This window comes from Festucalex cinctus, chromosome 9 (genome assembly GCF_051991245.1).
Source record: "Festucalex cinctus isolate MCC-2025b chromosome 9, RoL_Fcin_1.0, whole genome shotgun sequence".
Taxonomy (NCBI): Eukaryota; Metazoa; Chordata; class Actinopteri; order Syngnathiformes; family Syngnathidae; genus Festucalex; species Festucalex cinctus.
Window position 1 is genome coordinate 29,757,866 of NC_135419.1, and position 14,876 is coordinate 29,772,741.

At 40.2% G+C, this 14,876-nt stretch overlaps 1 protein-coding gene across 6 annotated transcripts in view; it reads left to right on the forward strand.

Moving 5' to 3' along the window:
• trappc11 (trafficking protein particle complex subunit 11) overlaps window positions 1–14,876 on the forward strand; it is a 411,517-nt gene that overhangs the window by 133,783 nt on the left and 262,858 nt on the right. The window lies entirely within an intron of this gene.

A 14,876-nucleotide genomic window follows, 5' to 3' on the forward strand; every position in this document is an offset into this window, starting at 1 on the left:
GTGCTTTTCCAACTCACAAATGCAATTATCATATTGACCGAGACAAGAGCAAGCATTCTCAGACACATTTTTGATGATCTGTGGCCCTATATGGGATTACTGCAAAACATGAATGGACCTTTTTCATACTTCCGCACTTTGTGGCAGAAAATACGTAATTGTTGCAGATCGCGACTTCCTGTGTCGCTCACACCGACCGTAACAACAGAACGGACGAAAAACAAAAGCCACTGTATCGGACTGGGATGCTCTCCCTGCGTTTTAAACTTTTTTTTAAAATAGCCTTACCTTTCATTTCATTCATTTCCCTGCGACACGGAACTAAAACAGAAGTGGATTTGAGCGATTCAGCAGGAGGAAGACACCCCATTTTATTATTAGGAAAGGGCAGCACACAAGTCTACAGTAGCATTTCACTTCTGAGGATTTTGTGTTGGAGCTCAAGTCAGACGCCTGGAATAAAGACTCGAACACCAATGGACCCGGAGGGGGAGAAGGCTAAATTATTGGGACAAGCCGAGGCAATCCACATCAACAGGCTCTCGACGGGGGCTGCATTGGATGAAGCCCTGCGGCATCTGGCTTCCGCCAGAGAGGTGTTGATTCACGCGCTCCAGTCTCTCCCTGATCCAGTTCCAGCGGCGCCCGGCCAGCGGCCGCCTCCTGCTCTAGTTTCTGCGGCGCCCGGCTAGCGGCCGCCATCCGCTCCAGTTCCGGCGACACAGGCACTGCGGCCTGCACCTGACCCTGTTCCGGCGGCGCAGGCACTGAGGCTACCACCTGACCCTGTTCTTTTTTTTTTTTTTTTTTTTTTTTTTTTTTTTTTTTTTTTTTTTTGAAGAGCTCAGAATTGTTCATTCGGTAGTCTTACCGATTCAACGTCTTGTCATCATTGCTCTTTTTTTTTTTTTTTTTTTTTTTTTTTTTTTTTTTTTTTTTTTGTGTGTGTATGTGTGCGTGCGTTTGCGTGCGTTTACGTGCGTGCGTTTGCGTGCGTGCGTGCGTTTGCGTGTGTGCGTTTGCGTGCGTTTGCGTGCGTGCGTGTGCGTGCGTGCAAATACGTATAAATTTATACTCATTCATTCACCTAAAACCTTATAAATATCCCATTACCCTTCGCCTTAACCAGGTACTTCAGAATCTTGCCAGAGTCGTGAGATTTAAATGGTCAGGAGACCAGAGAAAAGGTCAGAAAAAAAAAGAAATAAAGAGAAAAGAAAGGTAAATCAAAGTGACATCCAGCACCGACCAAACACTTCCTGCCTTCCCCATGATTACAAAATCAAAGTCTTACGCCAACCCCGGAAGCCTCTAAATTCCAGCAAATTTAGCGAGATCTCAAGAGCCCAGAGGAAAAACTAAAGAGAGGAAGGAGGGAAGGATCGATAAGGCAGAGTGAGATCAATAGAAGCCAGTACATCCAATCCATCAAAGTGAAGTCCAGCACCAACAAGACCCCTCCTGCGTGGTTACAAAACCGGAGTCTTATGCCAACCCCAGAAACCTCATACTTCTAATAAATTAAGATCTCAAGTGACCAGAGGAAAAACTGTTGGCTAACGAATTAGCCAGGGGGAGAAGGCTAAATTATTGGGACAAGCCGAGGCAATCCACATCAACAGGCTCTCGACGGGGGCTGCATTGGATGAAGCCCTGCGGCATCTGGCTTCCGCCAGAGAGGTGTTGATTCACGCGCTCCAGTCTCTCCCTGATCCAGTTCCAGCGGCGCCCGGCCAGCGGCCGCCTCCTGCTCTAGTTTCTGCGGCGCCCGGCTAGCGGCCGCCATCCGCTCCAGTTCCGGCGACACAGGCACTGCGGCCTGCACCTGACCCTGTTCCGGCGGCGCAGGCACTGAGGCTACCACCTGACCCTGTTCTGGCGGCGCACATGACGCGGCTTCCGGCTGTGACGAGGTGCCCGGCATCGCTCATCTGGCGCCGGGGACGCCCTCCTGACTGGCGCCGCCCGGCATCGCTCATCTGGCGCCCGGGACGCCCTCCTGACTGGCCCTGAGGGTGGGTGGTGTTCCCGCCCCCGGGCCCCCCACCGCACAACCTCATTTTGGGACTCTTTTGTGTTTTACATTTAGACATCTGTGATGTGTCCCCCGAGGGGTTGGGCGGGACGGGGGGGAGGAGGGCGGGTGTAATATTGTGACCTGGGTTTTGGTTTAGGTCTTTTGGTCATGCTTTCCTTGTGTCTCCTTTTCTGTCAATGTCTCGTCAAGTTTTATCATGTACTCCTGTGCGTTTTCCCGTTCCCTTGTGTTACCCAATCAGCTCCCCAAGCCACTTGTGTCTTGTCCACTTGTCCAGGTGGCTCTCGTTGCCTCATTGTGTGAAGGCTTCACACATATGTTATTCATTCTTTCTTCTTCTTCTTCTTCTTCTTCTTCTTCTTCTTCTTCTTCTTCTTCTTCTTCAACTTATTCCGCTCACTTTTTTGACGTCTAACTACTTCCACATAATTCATCCGATTTTCGTCATTCCAATTTTAACATAGTCCAAATATTCACGTCATGCTTGGGTGCATTTTGTTTATTCCAAATATTTACGTGTTACCCACAATTTCCGATTTCGTACCCGATTTTTCCCCCATTCATTCCTATTGGGAGATTCTACATTTCACATTTATTTCCAGTTTTTTCGTCCGATTCACTTCATTCCAACTTTAAAATATTCCACCAATTAAAGCAATGAGCTTTTCCAGCTTCTCTTCCAGCTTTTTCAGTTCCAAAATTCACAATTTCCGATTTCGTAGCCGTATTCCCAAATTCTACATTTTCCATTTACTTCCACATTATTCATTTGGTTTTCTTCATTCGAACTTCAATATATATTCCACCAATTTACGCAATGGGCTCTTCCGGCTTTTTCAGTTCCCAAATTCACAATTTCCGATTTCGGACCCGATTACTTCCTACATTCTACATTTTCCATTTACTGACACACTATTCATCTCATTCCCTTCATTCCAACTTCAACATATTCCAGTAATTCATGCCATGAGCTATTCCACCTTTTCAGTTCCAAAATTCACAATTTCCGATATCGTAGCCGATTATTCCCACATTCTACATTTTTCATTTACTTCCACATTATTCATTCGATTTACCTCATTCGAACTTCAATATATATTCCACCAATTTACGCAATGAGCTCTTCCAGCTTTTTCAGTTCCCAAATTCACAATTTCCGATTTCGGACCCGATTACTTCCTACATTGTACATTTTCCATTTACTTACACACTATTCATCCGATTCACTTCATTCCAACTTCAACATATTCCAGTAATTCACGCCATGAGCTATTCCAGCTTTTCAGTTCCAAATTTCACACCTTACCCACAATTCCAGATTTCGTCGCTGATTATTCAAACATTCTACATTTACTTCTATATTCTTCATCCGATTGACTTCATTCCAACTTCAATATATTCCAGTAATTCACGTCATGAGCTCTTCCAGCTTTTCAGTTCTAAAATTCACAATTTCCGATTTCGTAGCCGATTATTCCCATGTTCTACATTTTCCATTTACTTTCACATTATTCAGCCGATTTACTTCATTCCAACTTCAACATATTCCAGTAATTCACGCCATGAGCTCTTCCAGCTTTTCAGTTCCAAAATTCACAATTACCGATTTCGTAGCCGATTATTCCCACATTCTACATTTTCCATTTACATCCACATTTTTCATCCGATTGACTTCATTCCGACTTCAACATATTCCAGTAATTCACGCCATGAGCTCTTTCAGCTCTTCAGTTCCAAAATTCATAATTTCCAATTTCGTAGCCGATTATTCCCACATTCTACGTTTCCCATTTACTTCCACATTATTCATCCGGTTTACTTCATTCCAACTTCAATATATTCCAGTAATTCACGCCATGAGCTCTTCCAGATTTTCAGTTCCAAATTTCACAATTTCCGATTTCGTAGCCGATTATTCCCACATTCTATGTTTTCCATTTACTTCCACATTATTCCTCCGATTTACTTCATTCCAACTTCAATACATTCCATTAATTCACGCCATGAGCTCTTCCATCTTACCACGCACGGCGGCCATTTTCCAACTTACCATGCACGGCGGCCATTTTAGACAAACGATTCGATCTGCCCAGGATTCTCGCCAATCTGGCCCCCCAGGGTGGCGGCCATCTTGGCAAATTGATTAGGTACGCCTGGGATTCTTGCCCATATGATATGCCCCGACCTGAACAGGAAGTGACCTGATATCAACAGGAAGTGACTTGGAAGTCACCTGATTTCAACAGGAAGTAACCCGATTTCAACAGGAAGTGACCTAAAATCAACAGGAAGTAACCCAATTTCAACAGGAAGTGACCCGGAAGTGACCTGATATCAACATGATGTGACCCGATATCAACAGGAAGTGACTTGATTTCCATAATAAGTGACCCAGAAGTGAAAATGCTACATTAGCATACTAATGCTATTTGCTAAGTTAGCATGCCAATGCTAATATTAGCATGCTAATGTTAAGTTAGCATGCTAATGCTAATGTGAGCTTTGCATGGTAATGCTTAGTTAACATGCTAATGCTAACTTAGCATGTTATGTTAATGCTAATGTTAGCTTAGAATGCTAATCCTAAGTTAGCATATTAATGCTAATGTTAGCTTAACATGCGAATGCTAATGCTAAGTTAGCATTCTAATGCTAATGTTAGCTTAGCATGCTAATGCTAATGTTAGCTTAGAATACTAATGCTAAGTTAGCATGCTAATGCTAAAGTTAGCTTAGCATGCTAATGCGCTAGCATGCTAATGCTAAGTTAGCATGCAAATGTTAATGCTAATGTTAGCATGCTAATGATAATGCTAAGTTAGCATACTAACGTTAATGTTAGCTTAGTATGCTAATGCTAAGTCAGCATGTTAATGTTAATATTAAGTTATTATGCTAATGCTAAGTTCCTTTTAGTTTAGTATACTAATGCTAATGTGACCTGATTTCAACAGAGAGTGACTCTTTCTCCATTGCTGACTCGATTCCTCAATCTTTACTCAATTTCTTATTCAATTTTCCACTCCTTACACCATTGCTACTCGATTCTATGGTCCTTGCTTCATTGCTTCCTTAATTTTTTCACTTTACTCCATTTCTTACCCGATTAGTTGCTACTTCCTCCATTGCTTACTTGATTTCTTCCTTGTTTTCTTGTTTCTTGCTGATATATTTTTTACTTTTGTGCTATTTTTCTTCCTTCAACTGCTTCTAGATTTCTGGATGAATTCAAACCATTCCAACTTAAGCATGTTCAGCTCATTCCAGGTCATTTTATATCATTCCATGTCATTCAATATCATTCAACATCATTCAACATCATTCAATATTATTCAATATCATTCAGTATCATTCAACATCATTCAATATTATTCAATATCATTCACCAACATTCACCATCATTCAATATTATTCAACATCATTCAATACCATTCAACATCATTCAACATCATTCAACATCATTCAATATTATTCAACATCATTCAATATTATTGAACATCATTCACTATCATTCAATATCATTCAACGGCATTCATTATCATTCAACGTCATTCATTATTATTCAACATCATTCAATATCATTCACCAACATTCACCATCATTCAATATCATTCAATATTATTCAACATCATTCAATATTATTCAACATCATTCAATATTATTCAACATCATTCAATATTATTCAACATCATTCAATTACATTCAACATCATTCAATATCATTCAACATCGTTCAACATCATTCAATATCGTTCAACATCATTCAATATCATTCAACATCATTCAATTCAATATTATTCAACATCATTCAATATTATTCGACATCATTCACTATCATTCAATATCATTCACTATCATTCAATATCATTCAACGTCATTCAATATTATTCACCATTATTCAATATCATTCGAAATCATTCCACAGGTTTTCATTCAGCTCTCCAGCCTTCAAATGCCATTTCTCCGGAAATGGCATTTTCCAGTTATTGTTAAACTTATTCCTCCCACTTTTTGTCCCGCATCTACTTCTACATTTTTCACCCGATTCACTCCATTCCAATTTCAAACTATTCCAAAAATTCACGCGACATCCGCATATATTTTTATTATTCCTACGATTCATGCCTTACCCACAATTCCCGATTTCGTACCCGATTTTTCCCCATTATTCTTCATGGGTGATTCTACATTTCACATTTAATTCCACATTTTTCACCCTATTCACATCATTCGAGCTTCAATTTATTCCAGCAATTCATGCCATGAGCTATTCCAGCTTTTCAGGTTCAAAATTCACACCTTAAACACAATTCTAGATTACATACCCGATCATTTCCCACATTCTACATTTTCAATTGACGGTACTTCCACATTATTCATTCGATTCACATCATTCCAGCTTCAATATATTCCAGCAATTCATGCCATAAACTATTCCAGCTTTTCAGGTTCAAAATTCACACCTTACCCACAATTCTCGATTTCGCACCCGATTATTTCCCACATTCTACATTTTCCGTTTACTTCCACATTATTCATCCGATTGACTTCATTCCAACTTCAATATATTCCAGGAATTCTAGCCATGAGGTCTTCCAGCTTTTCAGTTCCAAAATTCACGCGTTACCCACAATTCTCGATTTCATACCCGATTATTTCCCACATTCTACATTTTCCATTTACTTCCACATTATTCATCCGATTGACTTCATTCCAATTTCAATATATTCCATTTCACGCCATGAGCTCTTCCAGCTTTTCAGTTCCAAAATTCACGCGTTACCCACAATTCTCGATTTTGCTCCCGATTATTTCCCACATTGTACATTTTCAATTTACTTCCACATTATTCATCCGATTCACTTCATTCCAACTTCAATATATTCCAGTAATTCATGCCATGAGCTCTTCCAGCTTTTCAGTTCCAAAATTCACACCTTACCGACAATTCCCGATTTTGTACCCGATTATTTCCCACATTTTACATGGCCGATTCTACATTTATCATTTACTTCCACATTATTCATCCGATTCACTTCATTCCAACTACAATATATTCCACCAATTCATGCCATGAGCTCTTCCATCTTACCACCTAACTTACCATGCATGGCGGCCATTTTCTAACTTACCATGCATGGCGGCCATTTTAGACAAATGATATGCCCGGGTTTCTCGCCAACCTGGCCCCCTAAGGCGGCGGCCATTTTGGCCAATTGATTAGGTATGCCTGTGATTCTTGCCAGGATATGCCCCGACCTGAGCAGGAAGTGACCTGATTTCAACAGGAAGTGACCTATTTCAACAGGAAGTGACCTCATATCAACAGGAACTGACTTAATTTGAACAGGAAGTGACCCGGAAGTGACCTTAAATCAACAGGAAGTGACCCGATTTCAACAAGAAGTGACCCGATTTCAACAGGAAGTGACCTAAAATCAATAGGAAGTGACATCATCTCAACAGGAAGTGACCCCATTTCAACAGGAAGTGAGCATGCTAGTGCTGTTAGCATGTTAATGCTAGCTTAGCATGCTAATGCTAATGTTAGCTTAACATGCTAATGGTAATGTTAGCTTAGCATGCTAATGCTAATGTTAGCATGCTAATGCTAATGCTAGCTTAGCATGCCAATGCTAATGCTAGATTAGAATGCTAATGCTACATTAGCATGCTATTGTTAATGTTAGCTTAGTATTCTAATGCAAATGTGACCTGATTTCAACAGAGTAACTATTACTCCATTGCTTATTAAGTTTGCCACTCCTTACACCATTGCTACTCAATTCTACCCTCCTTACTTCATTTCTTACTTAATTCTTCTCACTTTACTCCATTGCTTACCCGATTACTTGCTACTTCCATTTCCATCTCCATTTCTTACTTGATTTCTTCATTGTTTTCTTGTTTCTTGCTGATTTATTTTTTACCTTTGTGCTATTTTTCTTCCTTCAACTGCTTCTAGATTTCTGGATGAATTCAAGCCATTCCAACTTCCAACATTCCAACTTCAGCATGTTAAAGGCGCTGTCTGCCAGTTTCACTCTGGAAAAGGCACTTTTTAAATACAGGATTTAAACAATCAAATTACTTCTCAATTTACAGATCAGGGCTTGTCTTCATTTCTGTTGGTGAGTTTGTCCTAAACCCGCACCCCCCCAGCCTGTATTTTACCATTTTGTGTTTGTTTTGTAAACAGCGGGACGTTTCTGTGGGAAGACAGTATTTACAACCCTCCAGCCAATCGCAGAGTGGCGGGGTGGTGTGTCGCAAATGGGGACGGGCGAACGTGTCGGCTGCGTGACGTCATTCCCGCGGCAATTTGAAAGCACGCGCGGATTTTTTTTCCACTCACTCATTCACCCTTTTAAGCTTCTGTGAGTGTGAGAGTGAAAAAAAAATAATAATCCGTGTGTGCTTTCAAATTGCCGCGGGAGTGACATCACGCAGCCGACACGTTCGCCCGGCCACGTTTGCGACACGCTGACACCCCCCCCCCGCGGTTTATGATTGGCTGGAGGGTTGGAAATACTGTCTTCCCACAGAAACGTCCCGCTGTTTACAAAACAAACACAAAATGGTAAAATACAGGCTGGGGGGTGCGGGTTTAGGACAAACTCACCAACAGAAATGAAGACAAGCCCTGCTCTGTAAATTGAGAAGTAGTTTGTTTAAATCCTGTATTTAAAAAGTGCCTTTTCCAGAGTGAAACTGGCAGACAGCACCTTTAAGCTCATTCCATGTCATTCAGTATCATTCAACACCATTCAATATCATTCAACACCATTCAATATCATTCAACATCATTCAACATCATTCAACATCATTCAATATCATTCAATATCATTCAACATCATTCAACATTATTCCAAATCATCCCACAGGTATTCATTCAGCTCTCCTGCCTTCACACGCCATTTCCAAAGAAATGGCATTTCTTTTTTCTTTTTTTTTGCAATATATTTATTGTTTTTTTTGTTTCACAATGCAGAACACAAACTCAAATAGAACAAAACATCATCACCCTACACACATCCACACATACATTCTTCCCAAACCTGCAGAACTGTAACAAAATCACCCATGTCCGCACACATGCATATGCATATATGTGACCATGGCGTGCATATTTGCAAAATTTTCATATACATACACAGTCAATGCGATACACACACACACACACGTTATGTGCACATCTACAGGAAATTATTTTTAAAAAAAAAGGAAATTAATAAAAGAAACTATACCCTAAAATAAAAGTAATTTAAGTGTCTTGTCCCTATTTTCCAGATGAAATGATGGTAATATATGGCTCCCAAAATTGTTGGAAGTCTCTCAGTTTGCCTCTGGCAATATACGTCAGCCTTTCCAGTCCAAATACTCCGACAGTTACTTTCTCCATTGTTTCAAAAAAGGTGTTTGCACATTCTTCCAGTTCAAGGCAATAACTCTTCGTGCATGCAAAAGTCCAAAATCCAATACTTTCACCTCCTTTTTGGTACAGCTAAAGTCCTTAGGATATATCCCCAGAATACAAAGCTTAGGGCACAGTGGTATTTTGATTCTTAATACTTCTGACATAGCATTAATGACATCCTTCCAGAATTGTTTTATCTTTAGACAGTCCCACATACAGTGAATAAGAGTTCCTTTATATTCTTGGCATTTAATACATGTATCAGGGATATTGCCTGACATAAGATAAAGTTTTTCAGGTGTCATATAAACTCTTGTTAACCATTTGTATTGTATTCATTTTAATCTTGTATTAATTGTTTGCGTTTGCGCTTTCAAGCAAGCCCTATTCCAATCCGATTCCTCTATGTCATCATGCAAATCCCTTCTCCATGCATTAAGTTTATCTATGCAGAGTCCTTGGAGTTTGTCATAATCAGATTATAAAATTTGGACAACTGGCCTTTCGCTTCCTGTGTTCCCACTTGCTCAATTGGTGTTAATTTCGGTAAATGATTAATTCCCTTAAACATTGATGATAGAAAATTCTTAACTTCCAAATATTTATAAAAATGTTTTTGAGGAATTTGATATTTTTCAGATAAATCATTGAAAGTAAGCAATTCTCCATTATTGTACAGATAATTAATTGCATGGATACCTTTCGTTTTCCATAATTTAAATCCTCCATCTTCTCTGCCAGGTATAAACCGATCATTATGCCATAAAGGAGTAAACTGAGACTTGTTCAAGGAAGTTCCCACATGTGCATGTATTGTGTGCCATATAATAATAGTATTCCTCAAGAAGGGATTTTTAGTTTGTTTCTTCAATTTATGCAAATGTGCAGAATAAAGATAATTGCCTATTGGCAATTCTGGAATAGACTGTTGTTCAATATTAACCCAAGATGGTGGTATTTTCGTGTCAAAGTAATGAGAGGCTGAGACCAGCTGTCCCGCCATGTAATACAATACCACTTTAAATTTGGGATTCGGAGACCGCCTCTTTCATAAGGCATATATAATAATTTAAGACGTAATCTTGCTTTTCTATTGTTCCAAATGAACTGTCTACATACCTTATTTAAAGTATCAAAAAAGCAAGATGGTAAAGGTAAAGGAAGTGCCTGAAAATAATAAAATTGTCATTTTTATGATATGTACTCTCCCTATCATGGAAATAGGTAAGTTAGACCATCGGTTCAGCAAATCTTCAAATCAAATAGTTTGCAGGAACTATTTTGTTAATGTCAGGAGTAATTTTAACTCCCAAATATTTAAAGCCATCTTTAGCGATTGTGAAATTAGTGTTAAAATTTAAATTCTGTCTGCCTTGTTCGTTCAAAAACATAAGCACTGATTTTGTATTATTCATTTTATAACCTGAGAATTTGCCAAATTCCTCAATAAGATTCACCAAATTAGGAAGGGTGTTGTTAAGGTCTGTCAAGAAGAATATATCGTCTGCAAACAGTGAAATGAGATGTTTTTCTACTCCAATGTTGATACCAGAAATTCCTTCTTGGGTTCTAACTATCACAGCCAAAGGTTCCAAAGCTAATGTAAACAGTAATGGTGACAGGGGACATTCCTGCCTAGTCGAACGTTGTAAGACAAAGGGTTCCGAAATATTATTATTGGTGAGAATTTATGCAGTAGGATTTGTGTACAATAATGTTATCCATTGAACAATACTTTCTCCAAATCCATACTTTGGAAGGAGTTTCAAAATATAGTTCCATTCTATCCTGTCAAAGGCTTGACATGCATCCACTGCTCGCATTGCCGTATTTTCTGCATTGCGTCTCTCGTATAATATGTTTAAGACTCGTCTGATATTGTGACAGCCTTGCCTTCTTTTAATAAAGCCTTGCTGGTCATCACCTATCAAGCTCGGCATATGTTTTTCTAGCCTTTTTTTTTTTTTTTTTTTAATCTGTGTATGTGTGCGTGCGTTTGCGTGCATGTGCGTGCGTGCGTGCGTTTGCGTGCGTGTGTGCGCGTGCGTGTGCGTGAAAATATATATAAATTTATACTCATTAATTCACCTAAAACCTTATAAAAATCCCATTACCCTTCACCTTAACCTGGTACTTCAGAGTCTCGCCAGAGTCGTGAGGTTCAAATGGTCAGGAGACCAGAGAAAAGGTCAGAAAAGATAAAAAGAAAAGAAGGATGAATCAAAGTGAAATCCAGCACGGACCAAACACTTCCTGCCTTCCCCATGGTTACAAAAACAAGGTCTTACGCCAACCCCAGAAGCCTCTAAATTCCAACAAATTAACGAGATCTCAATAGACCAGAGGAAAAACTAAAGAGAGGAAGGAAGGAAGGATCGATGAGGCAGAGTGAGATCCATAGAAACCAGTACATCCAGTCCATCACAGTGGAATCCAACACCAACCAAACACCTCCTGCGTGGTTACAAAACCAGAGTCTTATGCCAACCCCAGAAACCTCAAACTTCCAATAAATTGAGGAGATCTTAAGTGACCAGAGGAAAAACTAAAGAGAGGAAGGAGGGAAGGACAGATAAAGCAAAGTGAGATCCACAGACACCAGCACCCACAGATTCAACGAGCTGCGGGAGGGAGAGGCGAATTCTGGTGCGATGGATCTGGCATGTATAAGGGCCGCCACCAGAGAAAGAAGCCGTCAACCGCGGCCCAGCAAAGCGAGCACCGCCCCACCGGAATCCCTCAGGCCGCGGCAGCACCAAGGCCACCCCCACGCCACCCGAGCGGACACCGGTCGGCGAGCCGACCCAGACTCCCGGAACACCCCCGCCCCAGCCCCAGCCCACACCCCCGAGCACAAGGCCGCAGAACGAGGCACGGCGGGCCCCCACAGCGCCCCACTGGTACCCATATATATATATATATAATTTATTAGTGGGTTTAACCAGTGGTCGATATTTAGATATAAATATATGTTTATTTTTCCAATTGACAAGGATTATTTTTTTTAGAAATAGTAAGGGCTATAAGTATAGATTGAGATTGTTTACATGGTAGCTTAGTTATTGTTAAGTCACCTAGTAAACACAATCTTGGAGATAAAAGAAGCCTACAGTTTAATATATCAGAGAGCTTTTCCAAGACTTTAGTCCAGAAATATAGCACTGGAGTACATGACCATAGTGCATGAAGATAGGTATCGGCAGTATTTTGTGAGCACTGGAGACAAATGTCGGAGTCAGAGAGTCCCATTTTTTTCATCATATATTGTGTAATATATGTTCTATGAAGTATCTTATATTGGATAAGTTGCAAATTTGTATGTTTTGTCATTTTTAAAGCAGCTCTATGTAAGATTTAAAATTTCAAATCTCTACTGCCACCTGTGGCCGAAAACAAACTGCACGCTCGTACACGCTGCGCGCACTCGTACGTGCACGACCTCAATACTGAAGACTGGGCTCTTCATATCCAATGAAACTATGTTTTCAGAGGTAAGAAGTTTTATAATGTTATACAAAGCTGGCCACTTCACGGAATGAGACTCTCGATCCCCACTAAACAATTGATGTCCACGGGACGTGCAGATCATATTGCTTTAGTCGGTCGAAGTCCAGTCCTGTGCTGTACTCCAAAACGATGTGCAAATTACGTCAATTAATTGGACCTCATTCCGATGTTAATATGCAGTTACATATTGTAGTCACCCCGCTCGACGGACGTCAACCTGATTCTAGTCATTATTAGTGTATGTTGCCCCCAGGCTAGCGTCATTGTGCGTTAGCCGAAAGGTGGGCTGTCAGTTATGGAAATTGACGATTGTGAAAAACACATAGACCCATTCACTACTTAGTGTGATATGGCCGTGAATGTTATCGCCATTCAGTAGTACCGTTCACATTCCGTTAGCATAATGTAGCTACAATAGGCTGTTTTCACGGAGGGAAAATAAGGCGACATTTAGCCTGATTGAAACGCCGCGGAATGGAACGTCTGTTCTTCATAAAGTCATTCTGTTCTATTACATTCAACTTTGCCGCCCCTTTCACTCTAAATGTTGCCGTCCACCTCACTTTCACCCCAATAGTTACGACCGAGAAGTGATCGATCTTGAGGTTACTGCTATTTGAAAACAACACATTTTCTTCTAAATGTCAAGATACTCGCTTCTTACCTTTTCGAGTAGAAAGAAAGCCAGCTGTGCATCACTTTTCTAATCCAAGTCCGATCTCAACGCTCTCCACCGCTGAAATGAATGTCAAACCAATGTTCACTCTCGTTCTCGGCGCCGGTCACTATCAAGTTTCGATTTTTTTTTTTTTTCGTGGCACTTGACATTGTTTTCTTTTTTTTTTTTTGAGCAGCCTTCCGCGGAGTAACAGCGGGTGTCTGGGGCAGCGAAAATCTGTACTAGTTCCGTCTTCGTGCGACAGGAAACAACTGACGAAGACGCGAATAACGTCACATCCCGCAGGCAGAGGGCGGGAAATTCGAAGGATTCGGACGAGACGCTTCCTAAATAATATTGGCGAGAGGCTTGTAGGAGTACCCATTGTGAACAGCGAAGATGTTGATCTACTAATTAGAATATGTTTCAGTCATAAATGGTCAAATAAAAAGGCTATTGTTAAGATATTTTTTTGGGAAATCCTACATAGAGTAGCTTTAAGTACATTTTCACAGATTTGGGTCCAAAAGTCTGGTTCGGGAACTATAGACAAGTCTTTTTCCCATTTTAAAGTCGGTAAATACGTTTTATCTATGTATAAAAATAACATATATTTTTGATATTTTTTTTGTTGTTATTGGAGAAAGCTTTATAATATCTTAAGCTAAGACAGGCAGTTGGAGCGTATCCTGAAGTGTTGGGATTTGTTTCTTGACCATATTTTTAACTTGCAGATAATGTAAGAAATGTCCGTTTTTTATTTCATATTTTTGGACCAAGTTTGTATACGATATAAACTTATTATCTGAGAAAAGATGATGAAGGTGTGTAATTCCTTTCTGCTCCCATAAGCTTAAATGGAACCAACTGATTATTAAGTTGAAAGTCGGGGTTATGCCAAATGGGAGAAAGCCCACAGGGCGCCAATTGGGAGTTTGTCATTTCTAATGCCTTCCACCAGGCAGTCAGGGTGGCGGCTATCATAGGGTTTTTAAAACAATTGTGTCGTTTTATCGATTTTGTAATAAAGAGTAAATCTAAGAGTCTCAGGTTATTACAATCCTTCTGCTCCAATTCCAACCAACAGTTAGTATCTCTGTTGGGTTGTGTCCATAGCACAAGATATTGTAGTTGATTAGCTATATAGTAGTACATAAAGTTTGGTGCCTCTAAACCTCCCTTAGATTGACTTTCCTGAAGAGTAGATCGAAAAGTAGATTGCTTTTTTTTTTATTCCAGTAGAATTTTGTGATAGCA